Source organism: Bos taurus, chromosome 2 (genome assembly GCF_002263795.3).
Source record: "Bos taurus isolate L1 Dominette 01449 registration number 42190680 breed Hereford chromosome 2, ARS-UCD2.0, whole genome shotgun sequence".
In the NCBI taxonomy this organism is placed as follows: domain Eukaryota; kingdom Metazoa; phylum Chordata; class Mammalia; order Artiodactyla; family Bovidae; genus Bos; species Bos taurus.
Genome location: NC_037329.1, coordinates 19294762 through 19318482, shown reverse-complemented (window position 1 = coordinate 19318482; position 23721 = coordinate 19294762). Strand labels below are relative to the sequence as shown.

The following is a 23721-nucleotide window of genomic DNA, read 5'->3' as shown; positions in this document are numbered from 1 at the left end:
GTGCTGCTGTGGACATTTTTGTACGCAGCTCTTGGCATGTATATCTAGGAGTTTTCCTGTATATAAATCTAGAAGTGGAATTATTGTGTCATTAGAGTACTGATATGTTTTAACTTTAGTAGGTAAAATCAACTGTTTTCCACAACAGTTGCTCTAATTTAATTTCCACTAGCAGTGTATATTAGGTTGGTATAAAAGTAATTGCTGTTTTGGACCAGAAATTTTAAATCATTACAACTAGGCTCAAATACATCTTTATTAATCAAAATAGGAGCCATCACAGTCAACATATTTTTGCCAAGAAAATAAGTTGATTCTCGTGGCATAGAATCCCATACTTCGGGATCCAGCGTTCTTGGAAAGTGTTTTCTGCCTCATGCTGGTTGCGGAAGTGTTTTCCCTGCAAAAGGTTGTTGGGATGTTTGAAGACATGGTAGTTTGTTGGCAAGAAATCAGGCAAATATGGAGGCTAAGGCAACACTTCCTAAGCCAATTTGTTCAACTTTTGAAGAGCTGGTTGTGCAGAGTGGGGTTGGGTATCGTCATGGAGAAGAATTGGGCGCTTTCTGTTGACCAGTGCCAGCTGCAGGCGTTGCAGTTTTTGCTGCATCTTATCAATTTGCCAAGCATACTTCTCAGCTGTAATGGTTTCACCTGGATTCAGAAAGTTGTGGTGGATCAGACCAGCAGCGGACCAACAAACAGTGACCATAACCTCTTTTGGTGCAAGTTTGATTTTGGAATGTGCTTTGGAACTTCTTCTTGGTCCAACTACTAAGCTGGTCATCTCTGGTTATTGTATAAAATCCACCTTTTTGTTGCATATCAGGGTCCGATTGAGAAATGGTTCGTCGTCGTTGTGTAGAATAAGAGAAGTCAACATTTCAGAATGATGATTTTTTTCACGTTCGGTCAGCTCGTGAGGCATGAGTTTTTTCACCTTTCCTCTTTGCTTCAAATACCAATCAACCACAGAATGGTCGACGTTGAGTTCTTGGGCAACTTCTCGTGTAGTTATAGATGATGCTCTCGGTTGGTTGTTGTCAGCTTCCAATTGCTGGCTACTATATACTTCATCTGCAAGGCTCTCGTCTCCTTTGCAAAACTTCTTGAACCACTGCTGCACTGCGTGGTCATTAGCAGTTCCTGGGCCAAATGCGTTGTTGATGTTGCGAGTTGTGACCACTGCTTTATGACCCGTTTTGAACTCGAATAAGAAAATCGGTTGAATTTGCTTCTTGTCTAACATCATTTCTATAGTCTAAATAAATATAAAATAAACAGCGAGTAATAAATCATTGGCAGAAAAACATAAAGGGAGAAATGCACGTTAAAACGGTGTATAACATAACCACATTTATTTAAGAATGTATTCCAGTATCAAACTGCAAAGTTCAACAGTCAGTTCCGTTCAGTCACTCAGTTGTGTCTGAATCTTTGGGACCCCATAGACTGCAGCTCACCAGGCTTCCCTGTCACCAACTCCCGGAGCTTGCTCAAACTCATGTCCATTGAGTCAGTGATGCCATCTAGCCATTTCATCCTCTGTCATCCCCTTCTCTTGCCTTCAATCTTTCCCAGCATCAGGGTCTTTTCCAGTGAGTCAGTTCTTCGCATCAGGTGGGCAAAGTATTGGAGTTTCAGCTTCAGCATCAGTCCTTCCAATGAATATTCAGGTCTGATTTCCTTTAGGATTGACTGGTTTGATCTCCTTGCAGTCCAAGAGAATCTCAAGAGTCTTCTCCAACACCACAGTTCAAAAGCATCAATTCTTCAGCGCATGTTAGTGTGTGTGTGTTTTTTAATTTGATATTTAGGAGTTCTTTATGTACTTTGATACTAATCCTTTATCAGTTATGTGAATTGCAAACATCTGGTGCTAGTTTGTAATGTTTTCACTTTCTTTAAAATAAAGTGAAAGTGAAGTCGCTCATTTGTGTCCTACTCTTCGTGACCACCTGGACTGCAGCCTACCAGGTTCCTCCGTTCGTGGGATTTTCAAGGCAAGAGTATTGGAATGGGTTGCCATTGCCTTCTCTGTCATTACTCCCAGACATAACCAATTAGGTCATATCTTCTTATTTTCAATAAGCAGTCAGCACTTCTCAAATAATGTAGAACATTGATTTCCAGGTATTTATCTCTGTATGTTATTTATCCAAATAGATTTACATTGGAATTGAGCACTTTAGAAATGTATTAATAACAAAAATATATTAAACACTCATAATTGGAAAGTACTTAAGTTTAATGTAGTCAAATTTATTCCTTTTCCTTTTATAGCCAGTGCTTTTTATGTTTTGTTTAAAAAAAATTTTCCCTACTCTATGGCTAAATTATATTCACACATATATTTTTAAAGTTTTGTTTCTGCACTTAAATGTTTAATCCATCTGGAGTTGATTTTTGTATATGATGTGAGAAAGAAATTCAGTTTGGTTCTTTTCCCAAATGGATAACCCTGTTTTCTCAGTTCCATTTATTGAAGTCTCTCAGTCCACGTCAATTTGGCATGCTTCTTGTATAATAGACAAAGTTCTATAGGCCTGTTTCTGGGCTCTTTATTCTTTTCCACTGTCAGTTTATCAAGTTTTCAACCAACATAACATGGTCTTAATTTCCGTAGCTTCATTAAAAATCTATAGGTGGTTGGGGAAACACCCCTCTGTACTTCCCTTTTTCAGAAGTGAAGTGTCATGATTTTTCTTGGTCTTTTCCTTCCATACTTAATTTTTAAAAATCAACATAATATCCCTACTGTAATATAAAGAGGAAATAGATGAAAAATGGTTTACAGTAAAATAGCATGTAGTGTAATATATTTAAGTGCTTAATCACACTAACACCAGAAGAGCATCCCCACAAATATTCGAAGTGCCGCCTTAGAGTAGTGCAGCACCCACTGAGAACTGACAGGCTGGAGAGGTGGGGTGATCCTGTGCACAAGCCTTAAAGACTCAGTAGGATTCAAGCTAGCAGATCTGAGAGAGAGGTAGAATTGCAGTGCGAAAGTGAAAAGAAAAAACCTCACCTGGTATATTTGTAGAAAATTCATCCTGCTGAAACCTGGTGTAAGTTGGAAAGATTTCTCTGAATGGGTTTGTATGTTTAGGACATGTGACACAGGCCATGATTACTGAGTACCTCTATCACAACCACTTGGCTGGGATAGGCCAACACACAGCTGACCTATCTACTTTCCTTTGAACAAATCATCTAGAGTCTAAATTAAGTTCTGAGAATGCAAACCAATAAACCACAGCAGTAAATCCAGCTTTAATAAAAATGAAAGAGGTTTCCTGCATTTTACTTGAAGCCGTAACTTTATTAAGTACATTTACCTTGTATTTTATTAAGCACATTTGTAATAACCTTTTTCTTTAATTGGAAAGTATTTCCTATTGTTTCATCCTATTGCACTGAGGATGGCTTGGATCTTTTGGAAATTTGAACATTTTAAGAGCACAGTTGTTATTGCCTGATAAAATCAGGTAGTAGGAGAGTGGACAGGGCCCTGCTTGACTATATGGTAACTAAGCTGGCCTAGTTTTGTTAGGTAAGGGTCCCTGGGTTACGTTTCATTCTGTTTACCGTATAGGGAAGGAGCTGAGGGGGGATCTATTCACTTGTCTTTATAGTAATTAGTTTCCCTATACCTTTAAGGGTTTGAATAGTAATTGCCTTTAGAGATAGAATAGCCAGTGGGGTTTTTTTTGACAGTTAATAAGACAGTGGTGTTAGGACCTCCTTGAAGTTTTCATGGTTAATGTTGATGTTGAGAGCGAATATTCACATCATGTGTTTCATAGTCTGAAAAACCATGTAACTTATACAAATTTGTGAAGGACTTTGAGCCTGACTCTAAACACAGCACTTCTGAAAATGCGCAATATTATTTGATTGAGACGTTCACTGTATCCAAGCCATACTCTTCTATGACATTTTAAATGTTTTTTACTTCTGACAGAGTCCAGAATTCTCCTACTCTAGGTCTTCCAACTTCCTCAAATACAACTAAGGGCATCTAGTATAAGGAGAAGTATATTTGGGACATAAAAAGTAATTTGTTTATCTGAAATTCAGATTTAATTGGGCATTCCTTATTTTATCTGGAGACCCTTCTCCACCCCAGATTTTTGTACTCAGATTTTTCACTTCCCCTGAATTCTTGGTTTCTCTTGTATATTACTCCTTGTTGCATATCCCCTCTTTAGGTTTATGTGGTTTAGTCGCTAAGTGGTGTCCAACTCTTGCAACCCCATGGACCATAGCCTGCCAGGCTCCTCCAGAATTCATGAGATTCTCCAGGCAAGAATACTGGAGTGGGTTGCCATTTACTTCTCAACCTGGGTTGAGACCCAACCTGGGTCTCCTGCATTGCAGGCAGATTCTTTACCAACTGAGCTACGAGGGAAGCCTTTAGGTTATGGTCTTATACAAATATGGAATATGCTCATTTTCCTTACTCTCTCCCAGATTCCATTCCCAGCAGGTACTGAGTAGGAGAAACACTGAAGAGGGGGATATACGTGAGAATAACTGTGTTAAAGAGAAGCTGTAAAACTCTGTCTCTTATCCTAGATACAATGTATAGGTGTGCGTGGAAAAGAAATTGAGTTTGTTTGGGTGCCTGTATGTATGGCGTGGGCTTGTCTGGTGGCTCAGTGGTAAAGGCTGCCTGCCAATACAGGAAACACGGGTTTGATTCCAGGGTTGGGAAGATCCCCTGGAGAAGGAAATGGCAACCCACTCTAGTATTCTTGCCTGGGAAATCCCATGGACAGAAAGGCCTGGTGGGCTACACTCCGGGGGGAGGGTGGTGCAAAGAGTTGGATAAGACTTAGAGATTAAACAACAATATGTGCAACATATTTTGCTATTTTGAACTAATTTAGATGATCTTCATTTATTAATAATGATCATTATTTTTAAACCTATAGCTTTTTTCACTGAGCACATTTAATCCTGCTTGTAATATGAGACTGATGTCCAGAACAGAAAAAACAACTTTATATTGAAAACATTAACCATTACTATTCTAAAAAGTCCATCTGTCATATCCTTCGCTGTGAGTTTCTCACTCACTTTCTCATTTCCTTGAATCTTCGATTCCCTTCTGTTGCTGGGCCATCCCTTCTCATCTCTCCTAGCTTATCCTCTTTCCTGCGCACCCCATTCCTCCAACACTGCTCCTAGAAACTAAAAAACCCTCACTTTATAAACTTCTTGTCTCCATCCCACCTATGTCCTGAGGACCATCTTGCTTCAACCAAAATGATGTATTGGAATGTTTTGGTAAACAAAAGACAAATCTCCACCTGGTGAGCTCTGCTGCTAACTTCTAAAAGAATGTTCCCCTCCCCACTGCTGTTATTAAAGGGCAGAGAGATGGGAATCATAAATGCCAGTTGAGCCAAGAGGATGAAAAATGGACAGACCATCGATGGTCCTTTGGATTAATTTAAAGCCACTGTGGAATGAGGGCTGAAGATCAGAAGCTGATGAAGCTGCCCAAGTGAAACTTCATTGGTCCTCAATGGAGATGCCCAAGCCAAGTGACAAGGCGAGGCTCTGAGGGGACAGGAGGAGGCCTTCCTTGACCTCCAGCTTCCTTCTGGTGCCTGGAGTATATCTGGCTGGCACCCAGGGACAGATAAAAGTGTCCTTCGGACGAGCAGTGTCCTCTTCAGGCTGGGTTGTGAGCAGAGGGGAAACCAGTGCTGAAGAAAGACAGGGGACCACTGTTAACAGGCCGGTTCTCAGACCCTTATGAGGCTTCCTTTTAGGTCCCTAGGGGGATCTAGGGCACACTATGATGAGTGCCAAAAAAGAGGTCAAGACAGAAATCACACCTGATCATTGAATCTACAGAGAAGGCAGTAATTAACTAGACCTTGAAGGAATTCTCACAGGCAGTCTTGCTTTGAGAAATCACATCTGTTATGAAAAGAGAAGTGCATCCATGTATGTAATTTTTTTTTAGTATTGTTGTTGCTAGCTAATGGATATAAAGACAATGACTTCCTGCTAAGGAAAAGACTGCATTGCTCCTAGTGAATCATGATAAATTCTCTCCCTGTGTTTTTTAACAGGTAGGTTAGTAATGTTGGTAGCTTACAAATGAGAACACTCGGGCGAGCATGAGAACTGAAATAGCCCACTGAGACAGTGGCTGTGGGCCATGTTAATTCATTCTACCTTCATGGAATCTAGGAGTACAGATTTTTTGTGACCCACAGAGAAATGTTTTTAAAAACCCACTTCCCAAAGAAGAAAAGCAAGCAGACAAATAAAACTCCCACCAGTATTGGGAAAAAAAAAAACAAAACCAGCCAAGATGTGTCTCTGAGGGTCATAGAGGCAGAAAGTCTGTCACCTCCACCCTGGGAGCTGCATTCATTACAGCTCAACAGAGTGACTCTGCCTCCCACTTAGAACCTTCTCTAGGTGTGTGGAGGAAACGCTGCCAGCTCCGGGTGGCCGCATGAGAAGGAACTCCATTTGGTGGATGGACATTTTTAAAACCTGGTACATATGTTAGCCATTTTTATGGCATTTAAATTGTGGGGGGATCTGTGAAGTGAATGCGCAATAAAACCTTTCACAGTAACCCATGTGGAAAATCATCTAATCCAACCCCTGGAGGTCAAAAGTCACAGTAACATATTGCTTTATACCATGAAAAAGAATTAAGAGTTCTCAATTCTTTAAGGGACAGCTTGCTTTTCCCTTTGTTCTTTATAGACTGGTGCTCCAGATTTGGGGTGGAAGGTAAATTGTGTGAAATGGCGGTGTTGGGCTGAGGTAGGGCAGGGAGGCCTCCCCTGGCAGGTGGAACCTAGGGAGTGCTTTGCCAGTCATTTCCAAAGTAGCATCATTTCTCTGCCACCATTTTGCCATCCTCAGGACGAAGACTTTCTTCCCAAGGGATACAGAGGGGAGAAAAAAGAGAGCTAGCACAAGGAAGTCAGACACATAAGTCAGAGCAGGATGTCACAGTGAGGTATGTAAGAGTATGTATACCCCCCCAAACTCCCACAGTTTGGGGGGGTATATAAGAGATAATTACTTTTGTTTATTTTGTTATGTTTACTGAGACGTATGCATGGGAAAGAAAGTACAGCCTTCAGAACACTAGGGATCCCTTTTATTTTCTCTTGAAGAAATATAATGATCTAATTGAAAATAAAAACTTATAAGAGTTCTAGGACACATTCTTACTGATTTGTACTTTGACAACTAAGTGAAAAGTGGAAGTGTTAGTCGCTCAGTCATGTCCAGCTCTTTGCAACCCTATGGACTGTAGCCTGCCAGGCTTCTCTGTCCATGGGATTCTCTAGGCAAGAATACTGGAGTGAGTAGCCATTCCCTTCTCCAGGGAACCTTCCCAAGCCAGGGATCTTCCCAACCCAGGGATCAAACCCAGGTGTCCCACATTGCAGATGGATTCTTTACCAGCTGAGCCACCAGGGAAGTCCTTGAGGACTAAAGCCTCAGTCATTTAGCTATATGAGATTCTAAAAAATAAAGTCTTAGGGCCAAAAAACACTTGCAGTTTCTCAGTAACTTCTGAAAAATGACTAGTAAGTTTGTTGCCATTTGAAAACTTCTATTACAGAAGTTTTTTTTTTTTTTTTTTAATAATTTCCTAAAACAGGCTGCTAATGAAGTCAGCATGCTCTTCAGCCCTTTTTAATCTTTTCTACCCAGTTGTTTTAAAATTTGAGACTTAAAGTACATCTGAATAGCATGAAATGCTTGGTTAGAATTGTTTAAAGAGAAAGAACAGAGTTGGTATTAACAATCAGAAAACCATCAGATGTCAAATTCTTATCTCCAATAACTGAGAAACAGTCATTCTCATTCTCACTGTGTGATGGTCTAAGGTCTGCCCGAGGAATGACACAGGCATTCAGGCCATGCTCACTGACCTCAGAGCAATCCCAGACCACTTTTGAATGAATAGAGATATATAAACAGTGTTCTGTCTGCCTGATTCTAAACACTTTCACACGTAGTTCATTTCATTGAAGGGCTTCCCTGGTGGCTCAGATGGTAAAGAATCTGTCTGCCCCATGGACAGAGGAACCTGGTGGGCTACAATCATGGGGTCACAAAGAGTTGGACACAACTGAGTGACTAAGCACAGCACAGCATAGAGGATGTGCAGATAAAGGGGCTGATCCGTGGATTGCATTTTCTCTTCTAAACTGGTTGTCCGTGTGATTCCAGGGATTTGAACTGTACCATTTTCAGAATAGGGCTTCTCTTATGGCTCAGTTGGTAAAGAATCTGCCTGCAATGCGGGAGACCTGGGTTCCGTCTCCTGGGCTGGGAGACCTGGGCTGGGAAGATTCCCTGGAGAAGGGAAAGGCTACCCACTCCAGTATTCTGGTCTGGAGAATGCCAAGTCCATAGGGTCACAAAGAACTGGACACAACTGAGTGACTTTCACTTTCATTTTCAGAATAAGCCTCTAAGTTCTTGGTTGTGGTCCCTTTACTGGGCTGAATTGTAGGAAACTTTGGCACAAAACTCTCATTTTACAGATGATGATACAGGTTCATAGAGATGTGGAGAGGAGTAACTTTTCCATTCAACAAACTAGGACAAGAACCAAAGTCACTTGAGTTTAATCGCCGTGCGTTGAATGCATTACTGGCTCAGTGTGTTTGACTCTTTGCGACCCTGTGGACTGTAGCCTGCCCTGCTTTTCTATCCATGGGACCATGCCTTTCACTAAATAGTTGCATAATTGAGGGTCAGATAATTTAATTAGGATTTAAGTTATCTAGTTTGGACCTCTTGCTTTTATAAAATCAAGGTGTTTGGGGATTTAATATGCTTTCCTTCTTGGTCACCACATTCCTGCATTCTCTCCACTATATTATATCTTTGATTTCATTCTTTCATTCATTCATTCGTCCCATAGTAAAGGGTGATTGTTTGGAAACAGCTGCCCATGAGATTCATATTTCTCAGCCTGCTCTCTACCACCCTTTCACCCCTTTCATCCAGCTGGGGCCATTTCATACCAATGTGATATGCTTGAACAAGAAGCATGTCACTTCCAGGCAGAAATAATCATGAAGCAGGTATATCATTTTCATCTTTTCTTCCCATCTGCTGACTGAAATAGTACCTGAAGGTCTAGGGGACGGCAGAGCCACCCGGTGGAAGGAATCTGAGTCTTCAACAACCCTGTGGAAGGCTGCCTGCTGAAAAACAGCACTGGATTGTTACATGCATGAGAAACAAATTTGTGTCTTTTTTTTTTGGCCATGAGACTCGGCATGTGAGATCTTAGTTTCCCAACCAGTGATCAAACCCACGCCCCCTTCAATGGAAGCTTGGAGTCTTAAATAACCACCAGACTGCCAGGAAAGTCCAAACTTCTCTGTCTTAAATTTTGTTGAAACAACTAACATCACCCTGACTAATGCACTTAGGCAACAGGCATTTAAATACTGACTATATGCATGGTTTTATGTTGAGTAGAAGGGACCCATCTTTGAATAACACACACTTTCTGCCGTCAAAGAGTTCAGTCCCGTAGGAGAAGACATAATAGGTGTACCAACAGTCGCAATACAGTGTGGTCATGGCCGTGATAAACATGCGATAGTGTGAGAGAACATAGTCTTGGGCATTTTAGGAAACGCTCCCGACAGAAGTACCATTTAAGTCAAGTGCTAAAGCAAAGCATATTCGATGGTTATAAACCAAATGTTTTCTATTGCCCCCCAAATTCATAAGTTGAAGCCTTAACCTTCAATGTGGTATTTGGAGATAGGGCCTTTGGAAGGTGGAGTTGGATGAGGTCATGAGAGTGGGACCTTCATGGTGGGATTAGTGTCTTCATAGAAGAGGAAGAGAGATTTCTCTCTTCTTCACCCTGTGAGGACAGAGCAGGAATGCAGCTATCTGCAAGTCAAGAAGAGAGTCCTCAGTAGAATCCAACCATGCTGGCACCCTGACCTTGGACTTCCAGCCTCCAGAACTGTGGGAAATGAATTTCTGTTGTTTAAGCCACCCAGTCTGTGGTATTTTGTTATGAGAGCTCCTACTGACTGAGACAGATGGGGTTTTCTTTCCAAGGGACCCAGCCTTTATTTCTGACCCGGGAATAAGATAGAGCATGACATATTCAAGAAGCTTTGTGGCTGCCGCAGAGGATGGAGAGAGAGGCTGGAACTTCAGGAAGAGCCTCTCATTACACTAAAGCCCCTGAATAATACCCCTAGGACGTTGGGATGTCGGCTTCGGTTGAGCCTGCCTTGAAGAGGCACCAGAGGATAATGGGATGCGCAGAGACGGACCTGTGGGCATGGCCTAAAGGTTAGGCAGGAAGGGGGTTGGCCAAAAATGGTACTATGGGTATCCATAGCTTCCTTAACAAAGATACCCAAAAACTAACAGCTTGCAGACCAATTGGATTTGATAAAATTTAGGAATGATAAGCACCTCCAAAAAATAGAGTTCACTTACTAGTAACATTGTTATGCAGACCTGGGCTTCAACTCATATGTATGAAAACAGAATAGTATGTGGGCCTTAAGCTTGGCGGTGAAAGCAGTGCTTCAGGGCCACAGCAGGACTTTGGGTTAAATACTAATGGATTCCTCACTCTAGAGAGAGAAGTCATTATTTGCATTGTGATTTCTTACTTGGCAGTTAACCAGAGGAAATAAATCAGAAATCTCCGAACCCATTTTCCAAAGAACATCATCTGGTGGACTTTCTAAATTGTCTTTATGCTAGGCTTTTCCTCACCCTCAAATCTTTACAAAAGAGGGAAGAAAAACAACAGAGGTTCCCTTCTCTCAAATCTTGTCTAATCCTTTCATAATTCAAGATCACAGAGCTGCTGTAAAAACCCAGCCTCACTGCTGTGCTCATTCCCCATGTGCTTGGCAGAGCAAGCAATTCCATTTACCAGCACTCCAGCAAGCGGGCAGTGATAAATAAAGCTGCCACCCTCCGCTTGCCCACCGTGTTGAAAATGACACATTGGACAAGTGGGTCTCTATTGCCTCCACTTTTTTCATAAAAAGGCAAAATGGTCTGCAAATGCAGTAAATCTTAATTTCTAATATATACTCCAAACACAGAAAAAAAAAAATTCATAGGCCAGTTTAGACTGGAGTGAATTTGATGATCAGATGGTGAGAGTTTGAATACTAAAGAGATAAACAGTCTGAAAACAAATTCCAGGAGCCACCTGGATATGTGGGGCTTTTCCTTCTTGAAGCAAGTTTGTCTTCTCCCCATGTGACTTTATTGGAAACTAAAATCACAAAACAGGCAAAGTCAACATGAAAAAAGTTAAGTTTCTAAGTTCAGAATCCCAGAATTTAAAAATTACCTCTTGTTTTGATTTTCCATACTGAGTTAGCTTTAATTAAACACTTAATTGTGTGACAAGTCCATGCCAAGTTCTTTCATGCATATCTCACTGAACTTTTGGGTCTGAATTTTCTTTTAAATCTTCCAGTCTGGAATCAAGGGTGTTCTTTTTTCATTGTGATTATTAACAGGAGAATTGACTTTGAATTACCTATAAGATGATGAACATGTTCTAGTTGGTCTACAGTAATAAATCGCTTTGCAGGATGGTTCAAGTCCTCCTCACTTCTGTCCAAACATAGTTGGGAATCCGATTTCCAGGCGCTCTGCTTCATTCACTGCGTGCTCCAATCTCATCACACAATGTTCTCATTCTCTGTGGGCACCTCATGCTTTCCTGCCTCTGTCTCCTTGCTCTCAGTTCAGTTCAGTCGCTCAGTCATGTCCGACTCTTTGCAACCCCATGAACCTCAGCACGCCAGGCCTCCCTGTCCATCACCAACTCCCGGAGTCCATCCAAACCCCTTGCTCTAGTTCAGCCGGTTGTTTGGATTGCCTGTTTCTCGTTGTCATCTCATAGTCTCTGTACCTAACCATCAGGTCCAGCTCACACTTCTTGTGTGCCATGAAGCCTGCCCCAGTGCTCCTCTTCAAGGTGAAAGTCACCTTTTCTCTTCTGATTAGCCAATCCTTTTTATTAAGTTTGAAAATTGTGTTTGAAGGGATGTTCACAGTAGCATGGTTATAATAGAGAAAAAAAGAGGAAGCGATATAAGGGTGACACCTCAAAAGGGTGTCAGATAAATAAATTATTGTATTCTTATATACTGTGAAGAACAATACAGATATTTACCATGGTGTTAGAGGTGTATATTTTTACTGGTTTAGAAAGATGCCCACTATAGATTGGTAAGTTCAGCCATGATCCTATCTTTAAACACAAAAGTAATTTAAACATCACCTGCTTCAGTCTTCAGTGGCTCAAGTCTCCCTCCTCCCTCTCTACTTGCTCCAGCCCTGACCTCCAAGGTGGCCCAAGGTTGTTTCCGAAAGTCCTCAAAGGGTAAGGAGGGTAGATAACATATGCCCCCAGCTTCAGCCACGGTGCTGCAGCTGCTGTGGAAGGTTTCATTGCTTTCCTCCTAATGGAGTCCCTGCTGGGAATGATGCTGATTCACCAAAACTCATTAGTCTGTGAGCTGGTACTGAGTCCCACTGGGTACCTCAGGTGTTCCTGACCCATTTTCCTCCTTCGCCCACCATTCATGACGAGTCTTCCATGTATCAGCCCCTGAAACGAAGGAAAACAGGGCAGGATCCCTGTCCTGAAAGAGACTCCCAGACATCCAGGCTCCCGTTGCAAGCCCTGTCTCTGAGTTCCTGCTTGGAAGTAACTCTAGACTTTTAGTGCTCTGACAGCTGCCCTAGGGCAGGCAGTGTGGACAGAATTCTGCGTGAGAAGATCTGGGTTCATATCCCAGCTCTGTCACTTAACTAGCTCACCAACTTGAGGAAATCATTTTCCCCGAGGCTTAGTTTCTTCACATAAAATGGAAGTGACACTGTTACTTCCCATACAACTTCGTTGTGGAGGATACAGGATATGTGACTATCAACGTTATTCATACATCATAAAAATCTAGAAGACCATTACTAAACACAGAGTTAACCCTAACCCTACTTCTCGAACCCCTAATATCTTGTCAATCCACGTGACTTCTGAGAATTCCTAAGCTGTGGTTATTTTTTTAAATGTGCTTGTTTATTTGGCTGCACTGGGCCTCAGTTGCGGCATGCAGGATCTTTGGTCGGGCATGCGAACTCTAAGTTGCAGCAGTGTGGGATCTAGCTCCCTGACCAGGGATCGAACCTGGGCCGTTGCATTGGGAACACAGAGTCTAAGCCACTGGACCACCAGAGGAGTCCATCTAGTTATTTATTTTTTTTTAAAGTAGGCCCAAGATAGAATGATACCTGCTTGGCTTCACAGATCTGGCCTTCAACTGAGAGCTCCAACCTCAGCAGTGACCTTGACCCAGAATGTTTCTCACCATGTTAGGACTAGGGTTGGCAGCACCTCTTTGTGGACCTGGCAACTCTTGGTTGGAATTCACAGCCCATCCTCAACTTCTCATCCAGCCCCCTAGACAGAATCTGGAAACCCACTACCTCACACATCAAACATGAGCCCTTCACTAAAATACAAAAATGTGCGTTCCCAGGAAACAGGATTTGAAAGGACAAACCACACTCAGGAATATTGAGGGACATTTAAGAAAAATCCCCTTTTTCTCTTACTTCTTCACTGCTGAGACTTTCTGAAGGAATTCTCTGTCCTGCTCCAGAGGCTGTAATCCCTTTTGGGTGTGTGGATTATTGTGTGTTTCCCTTGTGGGTGTCAGTTAAGTTACAAGGTGTTAACAGTCCCCTGGAAGAGACATCACATCAAGGAGACGGTATTAGGTTTTGATCCTTGGCTGTGGTTCCGATTTATTTAATTTCTCTCCCCTCCCCTCACTTCCCTGCTCTCAATCTATTAAGATTTAAATCCTCAGACCCCTAATGGAGGTTGTCTAATCTGTATCTGTTTGGGGGCTATAGACACCACCATTCTTGCCCTTAGCTTTAGAGAGAGACTTTTCCTGCCATACACAAAGAGGTTGGGCATTGATGGGGAAACCTGCCGCGTTCAAATACTTTGTGCTCTTTTGATTATCTTCTGCATGTGGACAAGAACTGGGCAGATCCTTACTGCTGCGGCCCAAGTAACTGGCTTAAAAGCAATACATATGGGTTTATGTTCTCATGTGTACCGTTTTCCTTTTAACACAAGTGTATCCCAGCTTCTGTATCTCAGAAGCTAGCTCTAAGCTGGATGTATGAGGGGTTTTTTGCTGGTCATTTTTCATCTTGATAAACCCAAACCCTCAGTGGATTCTGTTGATGGATGGCCTTTCTCTCTCATATTTTCTCTTTCTTGCCCTTGATTAAAAAATAATACATGTCTGTTGTAAAAAATTTAGAATGTAGGGGTGCACAAAGCAGAGCATAAAAGTCACATTAGGTTGTCATCCTGAGACAGCTAGTGATAACAATCGGTATGTCTCTTGTCTAAGATCCATTGGAGTCGGGACCATCCCATTTAGGCTCTTTTGCAAAGTACTTGTTTTCGCTTAATATATCACAGCCCGTATTACTGTGCCTGGTCAAGGATTCTCACTCTTCAATACAGTTCTTTCTGGCCATGGAACACTAAGAGCTCCTGTCTGCACCAGCTCCTTTGGGTAGACCTTGTCTGGCTCCTGGGTTGGAAGCAATGACCTAACTCCTGGGGCTGGGTACAGGCTCATTGGAGACACTATCCCAGTTCCGAACATGGCTGTATGCTCTCAGAAGGAATAGTTTCCAGTGTAAAAATGTAAAGTATTTTCATGTCAAAAAGAGCCCAAGAAATCTGCTGAGGGCCCCAGATGAGAAACTTACCTATCATATCCACTGTACAAGTGTTCACAGCTTGAAATGCCTTATTTATTTACTTATGACTATTTTTAGAGCAGTTTTAGAAAGTGAAAGTGAAGTCACTCAGTCGTGTCTGACTCTTTGCGACCCCATGAACTATAGCTTAACAGGCTCCTCTGTCCATGTAATTTCCCAGGCAAGAGTACTGGAGTGGTTGCCATTTCCTTCTCCAGGGGATCTTCCCGATCCAGGGATCAAACCCAGGTCTTCTGCACTGCAGGCAGACGTTTTACCCTCTGAGCCACCAGGGAAGCCCAGAGCAGTGTTAGGTTCACAGAAATTGATCAGAAAGTATAGAGAGTTCTCATATAACACCTACCCCTTCACCAACCTCCCAATGTGCCAAATGAATGTACCAAATAAATGGTACATTTGTTACAGCTGATGAACTAGCACTGACATGTCCCTCAAAGCCCACAGTTAACAATTGAATTCAATATTGTATCTTCTATGAGTTTCAACAAATGTATGAGTATCCATCACTATAGTACCATACAGAATAGTTACACCACTCTAAATATCTCTTGTGCTCCACACGTTCATCCCTCCTTCCCCCTAAACCCATGGAAACCACGAATCTTTTTACTGTCTCCATAGTTTTGCCTTTTCTAAAATGTCATATAATTGGAATGTTTAATATGTACGTTTTAAAATTGGTTTCTTTCACATAGCAATATGAATTTAAGGTTCTTCTGTGTCTATTTATGACTTGATAGCTCATTTCTTTTTAATGCTGAATAATATTGTATTATCTGGATATTCCATAGTTTATTTTATTTTTTTTAATTTATTTTTTACTGAAGGATAATTGCTTTACAGAATTTTGCTGTTTTCTGTCAAACCTCAACCATAGGTTGAATCAGCCATAGGTATACGTATATCCCTTCCCTTTTGAAACTCCCTTCCACTCCCTCCCATCTCCCTCCCTCTAGGTTGACACAGAGCCCCTGTTTGATTTTCCTGAACCATACAGCAAATTCCCATTGGTTATCTGTTTTATATTTAGTAATGTAAGTTTACATGTTATTCTTTCCATCCATCTCACCCTCTCCTCCCCTCTCCCATGTCCATAAGTCTATTCTCTATGGCTGTTTCTCTATTGCTGCCCTGGAAATAAATTCTTCGGTACCATTCATTTTTCTAGATTCTATATATATATATATGTGTTAGAATACAGTATTTATCTTTCTATTTCTGATTCACTTCACTCTGTATAATAGGTTCTAGGTTCATCTACCCTGTTAGAACTGACTCAGATGTGTTCCTATTTATGGCTGAGTAATATTCCATTGTGTATATATACTAAAACTTCTTTATCCATTCATCTGTCTATGGACGTCTAGGTTGCTTCTATGTTCTAGCTATTGTAATAGTGCTACAATGAACAATGTGATACATGTGTCTTTTTCAATTTTGGTTTCCTAGGGTATATGCCTAGGAGTGGGATTGCTAGGTCATATGGTGGTTTTATTCCTAATTTTTTAAGGAATCTCCATACCGTCTTCCATAGTGGCTTTATCAATTTACTTTCCCACCAACAATGCAAGAGTGTTCCCTTTTCTCCACACCCTTTCCAACATTTATTGTTTGTAGACTTTTTGATGAGAGCCATTCTGACTGGTGTGAGGTGATATCTCATCATAGTTTTGATTTGCATTTCTCTAATAATGAGCGATGTTGAACATCTTTTCAGGAGTTAGCTATCTGTATGTCTTCTTTGGAGAAATGTCTGTTTAGGTCTCTTTCCACTTTTTGATTGGGTTGTTTATTTTTCTGGTATTGAGTTGTATGAGCTGCTTGTATATTTTGGAAATTAATCTTTTGTCAGTTGCTATTATTTTCTCCCATTCTGAGGGTTGTCTTTTCACCTTGCTTATAGTTTCCTTTGCTGTGCAAAAGCTTTTCAGTTTAATCAGGTCCCACTTGTTTACTTTTGTTTTTATTTCTGTTACTCTAGGAGGTGGGTTATAGAGGATCTTGTTTTGATTTATGTCATCAAGTGTTCTGCCTGTGTTTTCCTCTAAGAGTTTTATAGTTTCTGGTCTTACATTTAGGTCTTTAATCCATTTTAAGTTTATCTTTGTGTATGGTGTTAGGAAGCGTTCTGCTGCTGCTGCTGCTGCTGCTAAGTCGCTTCAGTCACGTCCGACTCTGTGCAACCCCATAGACGGCAGCCCACCAGGCTCCCTCATCCCTGGGATTCTCCAGGCAAGAACACTGGAGTGGGTTGCCATTTCCTCCTCCAATGCATGAAAGTGAAAAGTGAAAGTGAAGTCATTCAGTCGTGTCCGACTCTTAGTGACTCCATGGACTGCAGCCAGGACTCCATGGACTGCAACCAGGCTCCTCTGTCCATGGGATTTTCCAGGCAAGAGTGCTAGAGTGGGGTGCCAGTGCCTTCTCCAAGTAAGTGTTCTAATTTCATTCTTTTACATGTAGCTGTTCAGTTTTCCCAGCACCATTTATTGAAGAGGTTGTCTTTGCCCCACTGTATATTCTTGCCTCCTTTGTCAAAAATAAGGTACCCAGAGGTGCATAGGTTTATTTCTGGGCTTTCTATCTTGTTCCATTGGTCTATATTTCTGTTTTTGTGCCAGTACCATACTGTCTTGATGACTGTAGCTTTGTACTATAACCTGAAGTCAGGCAGCTTGATTCCTCCAGCTCCATTCTTCTTTCTCAAGACTGCTTTGGCTATTTGGGGTCTTTTGTGTTTCCATATGAATCGTGAAATTTTTTGTTCTAGTTCTGTGAAATATGCCATTGGTAATTTGGAGGGATCACATTGAATCTGTAGATTGCATTTGGTAGTGTAGTCATTTTCACAACATTGATTCTTCCTACCCAGGAACATGGAATATCTCTCCATCAGTTTATGTCACCTTTGATTTCTTTCATTAGTGTCTTATAATTTTCTGTGTACAGGTCTTTTGTCTCCTTAAGTAAGTTTATTCCTAGATATTTAATTCTTTTTGTTGCAGTGGTGAATGGGATTGATTCCTTAATGGCTCTTTCCGATTTTTCATTGTTAATGTATAGAAATGCAAGTGATTTCTGTGTATTGATTTTGTATCCTGCAACTTTGCTAAATTCACTGATTAGCTCTAGTAATTTTCTAATACTATCTTTGGGGTTTCCTACGTATAATATCATGTCATCTGCAAACAGTAAGAGCTTTACTTCTTCTTTTCCAATCTGGATTCCTTTTATTTATTTTTCTTCTCTGATTGCTGTAGCTAGGACTTCCAGAACTATGTTGAATAATGGTGGTGAAAGTGGACACCCTTGTCTTGTTCCTGATCTTAGGGGAAATGCTTTCAGTGTTTCACCATTGAGAATAATGTTCGCTGTAGGCTTATCATATATAGCCTTTACTATATTGAGGTTGGTTCCTTCTATGCCCATTTTTTGAAGAGTTTTAATCATAAATTTGTGCTGAATTTTGTCAAACAAAGGCTTTTTCTGCATCTATTGAGATGATCATATGGTTTTTATCTTTCAATTTGTTAATATGGTGTATCACATTGATTCTGTATATTGAAGAACCCTTGCATCCCTGGAATAAACCCAACTTGATCATGGTGTATGAGCTTTTTGATGTGTTGCTGAATTCTGTTTGCTAAAATTTTGTTGAGGATCTTTGCATGTATGTTCATCAGTGATATTGGCCTGTAGTTTTCTTTTTTTGTGTTGTCTTTGTCTGGTTTTGATCTCAGGGTGATGATGGGCTCATAGAAAGAGTTTGGAAGTGTTCCTTCCTCTGCAATTTTTTGAAAGAGTTTTAAAAGGATGGGCATTAGCTCATCTCTAAACGTTTGATAGAATCACAGTTTATTTTTACTTTCGAGTTTTAGCAGTTATGCATAAAGCTGCCTTAAACATTGATGTGCAGGTTTTCTGGGGGTGGGGAATAAGCTTACAACTCCTTTGGGTATATACCAAGGAGCATGATTGCCAAAACTTATGGTAAGAGTAGGTTTAGTTTTGTAAGAAACTGCCAACCTGTCTTTCAAAGTGGCTGTTCCATTTTTATTCCTACCAGCAATGTCTGAGGGTTCTGCTGCTCCATGTCTTGTCAGCACTTGGTATTGTCATTGTTTTTAATTTTTAATTTTAGCCATTCTAGTTGGTAGAGATAACCATTCCCCACCCCCGCCTCCTTTTTCTCTTTTGGTAAAGATAAAAAGACTTTCCTGGTTGGAATTGCCTGAAAATGAGTGTGTGAATCTGAATCTAATTATGCTATATTCTCTCTGTTCTTAAGCAGATGAATGCTAACTTCTGAGAGTCATACAGTTGCCCTTTAGCCTCTCTGTGTCAGCAGCATGCTTGGCACCTTGGAGGTATTTAGCAAATATTTACTGGCTGCATGGCTGTCAATGATCTGGCTACCTCTGCTTTTGAAAACCATAAGGGATCTATTTGGAGAGGTTTAGCCCAGCACATAGGCCTGTGCATACATATGTACATGTATATGCACACACACAAAAAAACAGCAGGCACTCTTCTGCACAGTCGAGAATCATATTGTCAGGACTTTTGAACCCTGGACTCTCAGTACCTCCAAATGCTGGTCTTGCTCTGTAAGTGGTAATAAATGAAGAATATTTTTTGTGATGTTTTATTTTGGACAATAATCAGGCCCAGTATTATCTTTGGGTCTCAGACAATGAAAAGTCGCTCTTCCTATTGCCACCCACACAAAGAAGTCCCAAGCTGTGTCTGTGGACACTCACATCTTGAGGTGATAGAAGCAAAGGCTGATGTAGCTGTGATTGCCACCCCTCTCCTTTGTTTTTATTTTCCTTCTATCACTGTCCTTCCAGGAGTGTCCCTGGAAACAACGAAACCTAACATTTATTGAGTCTCCTGGAGGTAAACGTATCCCCCATTGCTTGTGCTCCCGTGGTGCCAATTCTGCACTATGTGCCTGGCATGTGATAGGTGGTAATCAATGTTTACTGTTGAATAATGTGCCTTTGGTCTGACATAGAAGTCTAGAGTTTGCTAGTTAAGAACCGTATAGCATTCCAGGGTTCATTGTTTGGAACTACTATTGCAGTTGTCTTGCCATAGGAGAAATCACTATAGTTTTGCCCTCAGAAGCCCAAGTCGATGACCAAATGTGGAGCCAATACTTTCCAACACCCACCTCCTGATTCTTCTCAAAAAATACACCACACATTGTAGCAATCATATTGCCAAAGCTTTACAGCATCTATAAATTGAAAACTACTGCCTTTGACAGTTATGGGCCTGTGTCAACACCAGATCTTGTTGACCCTTCTGGAATGTGTTTGCAAATACACCATGCCAGCCTTGGAAGTTGTTGACATCAGAGGCTGTAAGCTAGTTAGATGTGGCCCCAGAGCATTGTGGGTCTTACTGTCTAGGAGGATTCTTTTTTTTTTTCTTAAATCCTTCTCTCCTTTGATTTTGTCCCAGGGCGAGAGCTGTCTTGGTTGCCACATTTGGCAGACAATAAAGTCAGTTTCAAGGAGTCCATATTGCTGTACAAGTGATAATATCTGTGAGTCACTTCCCTTTCTTCCCTGTTGGCAGATTGCAGTAGGAATGGCTGGAAGCACTGGGACGTGCTGGTGGTTGTGGATTGTGCTGTGGAGGAGAGTCTAAGCACGCCCTGCGTGGTCTGGGCAGGGTCTGTCCCACTCTGCCAGAGCAACCATCTGGACATGGATATGGACATGGTGTCGCCGAGACCTGTGTGGTGCCGCTTTATTCTAGCAGCAGGGCCCACTGTGGGCTCCCTGGCCTATGTGTCTCTGTGCATGTGTGTAATGGACTTCCTGAGAGGACTGTACATGCTTGTGCGTGTGTATGCACACATGCTCACAGTTCTAGAGGCTAGAAGTCCCAGATAAAGGTCTGATTTCTGGTGGGAGCTCCCGACTTGCAGGTGGCTGCCTCCTCACTGTCCTCGTATGACACACAGAGAGAGTTCTGGTCTCTCTTACTCATCTTATAAGGATACCAATCTTACTGTGCTAGGGTCTTACCTTGTGACCTCACTTAAGCTTTACTACAGCCTTATAGGTCCTTTCTCCAAATACAGTCCCATGGGAGACTAGGGCTTCCACATCGAATTTTCAGAGACATGATCCAGTGCACAGCGTCCTGTATACAGACAGTGGGAGAAGACAGCTGTTTTACCCACTTCTTCAAAGCAGACAGATAGCAGGCATTGTTTTCATGTGAAATTTTGAGTGGTGAAAGTGGTGAAGAAAAGAGACTAGTTAGGAGGCTCTGCCCTCGGGCAGGTGAAAAACTGGAGGCCTGCAGGGTTGTGTAGAGATGAGAAATGTTCAGGGGATAAAGTGAAAGAAATCGGTACCCAATTTGACTTGGGGGGAAAGAGGAAATAAAAGGGAGGCATCTAGGTGACTCAGATGAATACTATTCCTCTGTTCAGTTTTTCAGGGAAGTGGAAACAGCTCCAGGACTCCCCTCTCAAGAGGGGATAGCTGGCAACAATAACAGAGTTCCCTCCTTTTCTTGATTGCCTTCACTTTCCCACCACTTGTCTCATAGTAAAATCCAGTTGATAGCAAGTTGGAGCAAACATGCGAGTGAAGAGAAAGGGGTCTGTGATTTGAGCTGGTGGACGCCTATTCACTTTGGCCACCCAGCTGTTGTCCAACTGTCTCTTGGTAGAACCCTGTTTTCCCTTTGGGAACAAGCCTTCCTCTGTGCTCTGTGAAGTCTTGGTTGGTCTGTCAATCAAATAAAGCCAATTTCATTTGCCAGGAATCTTGAACAGCTGGATAGAGGGACAAAAAAATGGTTCAAAGAGATTAAGAAGTGTGTTTCTGCTGTTACCTGGGTCTCAGGACCTTCCCTTCTTCCTGCCCTTTCTACAACTAAGCTATTCAACCCTTCTTTTGATTTTGTGATCTACCCTGTATCCTTTCAGCAAATTCTTTTCTTAAATGTACTTGGTTTCTGTTGCTTGCAACAAGGGAACCCTAGCTAATGCCTAGAGGGTAGCAGGAAAGGCCCTGTTTCTCACAGCTGGCTCTGTTTGGGAAGGAGACCCGAGACCCTTCAACTGCCTCCTGACAGCTACTGCTGTCTCTGCCCAAGCCCCTGTGCCCATCTGCAGTGAGGAGTTAGGTGTGTCTGCTGCAAGTCTAAACCATTTTCACCCACCCCAGTCTTTGCTCACAATCCATCTGGGGCTTGCTTCAGCTATCTTGCCCAGCTGTCAAACTGTGAGGAGGAGAGAGTCATAAACCAGTGGACAGTGAAAGGCCATCCACAGGCCTCCCCCCAGCAAGGGCGTGGAAAGGACAACATAGGCACTGGGCACTGAGAGAGAGGTGACATGGAGATCCGCAAAGAAAGGGGGCGACAGGTGAAGGTGGCCCCAGATGAGCTTTGCCAACACAACATAGCTCTCTTCACCTTTTTTTAAAGGTACTGTTTCTCAGGTTCTGCTGCCAGAATTTTCTGAAATGTTAGGTTTCAGTGCCAAGGCAAACTGCAAAACCAGCCAGCCTGGGCTGCAAGTGCCAGAAGATCACAGACAGTCACTAATAGCAGTTTGCCTAGTATCTCAGTGCCTTTTTCCACTTCTGCCAAATTGCGGAGGCCATCAAGGTAATCCTCCTGGCCTCAGGGCCCAGGTAGTGAGCCTGGAGAGGCAGACCCAGCCCAGAACCCTGAATCTAGCCTCTGGCAATGGTGTGGGGGCTTTAACAAATGGGCTTCCTTGTCACATTCATGCAGGTCTGCAGCCACCTGGGAGCGGCAGCTCTCTGTGTCTCTGAAGCCAGGAGTGATTGCAGAACATCTGTCACTAGTTGGATCAGGGCTCACTCCTGTCTCTCTCTCTATCCCCTTGAGCTTCCTTTAAACAAAGAGGCTTCCTGCTTCCTTTCCCCTCCCCACCCTCCTCCAAAAGTCAGCTGTCAAAGAGCCTTCATGTACAGATGTTTGTGTCCATATATGTCTACAAGGAAATATCAGGAATGCAATAACAATAACCTTAGAATTGCCCTGAGTCAGCAGCCTCTATCTATCCCATGTGTGCTCTGGCTGAGTATCGAATAGTAGGCCACTGATAGCCTTGAGTGTGAATTTACTTTAGCATTTACTGAGCACCTACTGTGTTCCAAGCACTATGCTAGGGGCCATTGGGGAAGCCTTTGAGGAACTTGATTGCCCTTCTAGTGGAGGAGCAAGACCATATCATAAGTAGCTGACCTCAAGGTCTAAAACTCGACTCAAATTCAGCTCAGAATTACAGTTGTCCTCAATTAGAGTCCAGGCAATGCATTCCCCCTTCCTCAATAAATGTACATGATAAGAGTGATAATAATCACCCTTGAGAGATTTTGTTAACCTAGGGGAGAGGTCCCAATTTAAAGACGAAAGCAAAAATATGGAAACTAATATTAGTATTGCTACCTGTCATGGGGAACTACTATGCTGTTTCATTGTCACAATAGTCCTGTAAAGGAGGTATTGTTCTCCCCATTTTGTTGATTGTGAAAGTAAGGTTCAGAGAAGTCCAGTAACCTCATCAGCTATGAGTCTACTGCGTGAAGGAGTTGGGATATAAATTCCCGTGTGTCTGATCCCTTCCTGGAGGAAAGGTGAGCTGCTCTGTAATCGTCATTCCCATGGATCTCAGCTAGGTGAGGACAGCCTTCCAGATACCAGGTCCCCTGTCCCCTCAGAGCCTTTGGATTGGTTCAAATCTTCTTCATTGTGTGGCATGGGATGGTGGAGGTGGGCATCTTGGGGGAGTCTCTGGAATGGGCAGTAGAGAGGGCCACTGCTGCTGGGAACAAATCTGCATGCCCGGCTGCTTGGCCAGCCAGATGTAATCATAGG

At 42.2% G+C, this 23721-nt stretch overlaps 1 pseudogene; it reads right to left on the bottom strand.

Annotated features, from left to right (window-relative positions):
- Positions 1–258: 258 nt before the first annotated feature.
- LOC781702 (histone-lysine N-methyltransferase SETMAR-like) lies at positions 259–18934 on the bottom strand (annotated as a pseudogene).
- Between the last annotated feature and the right edge of the window lie 4787 nt (positions 18935–23721).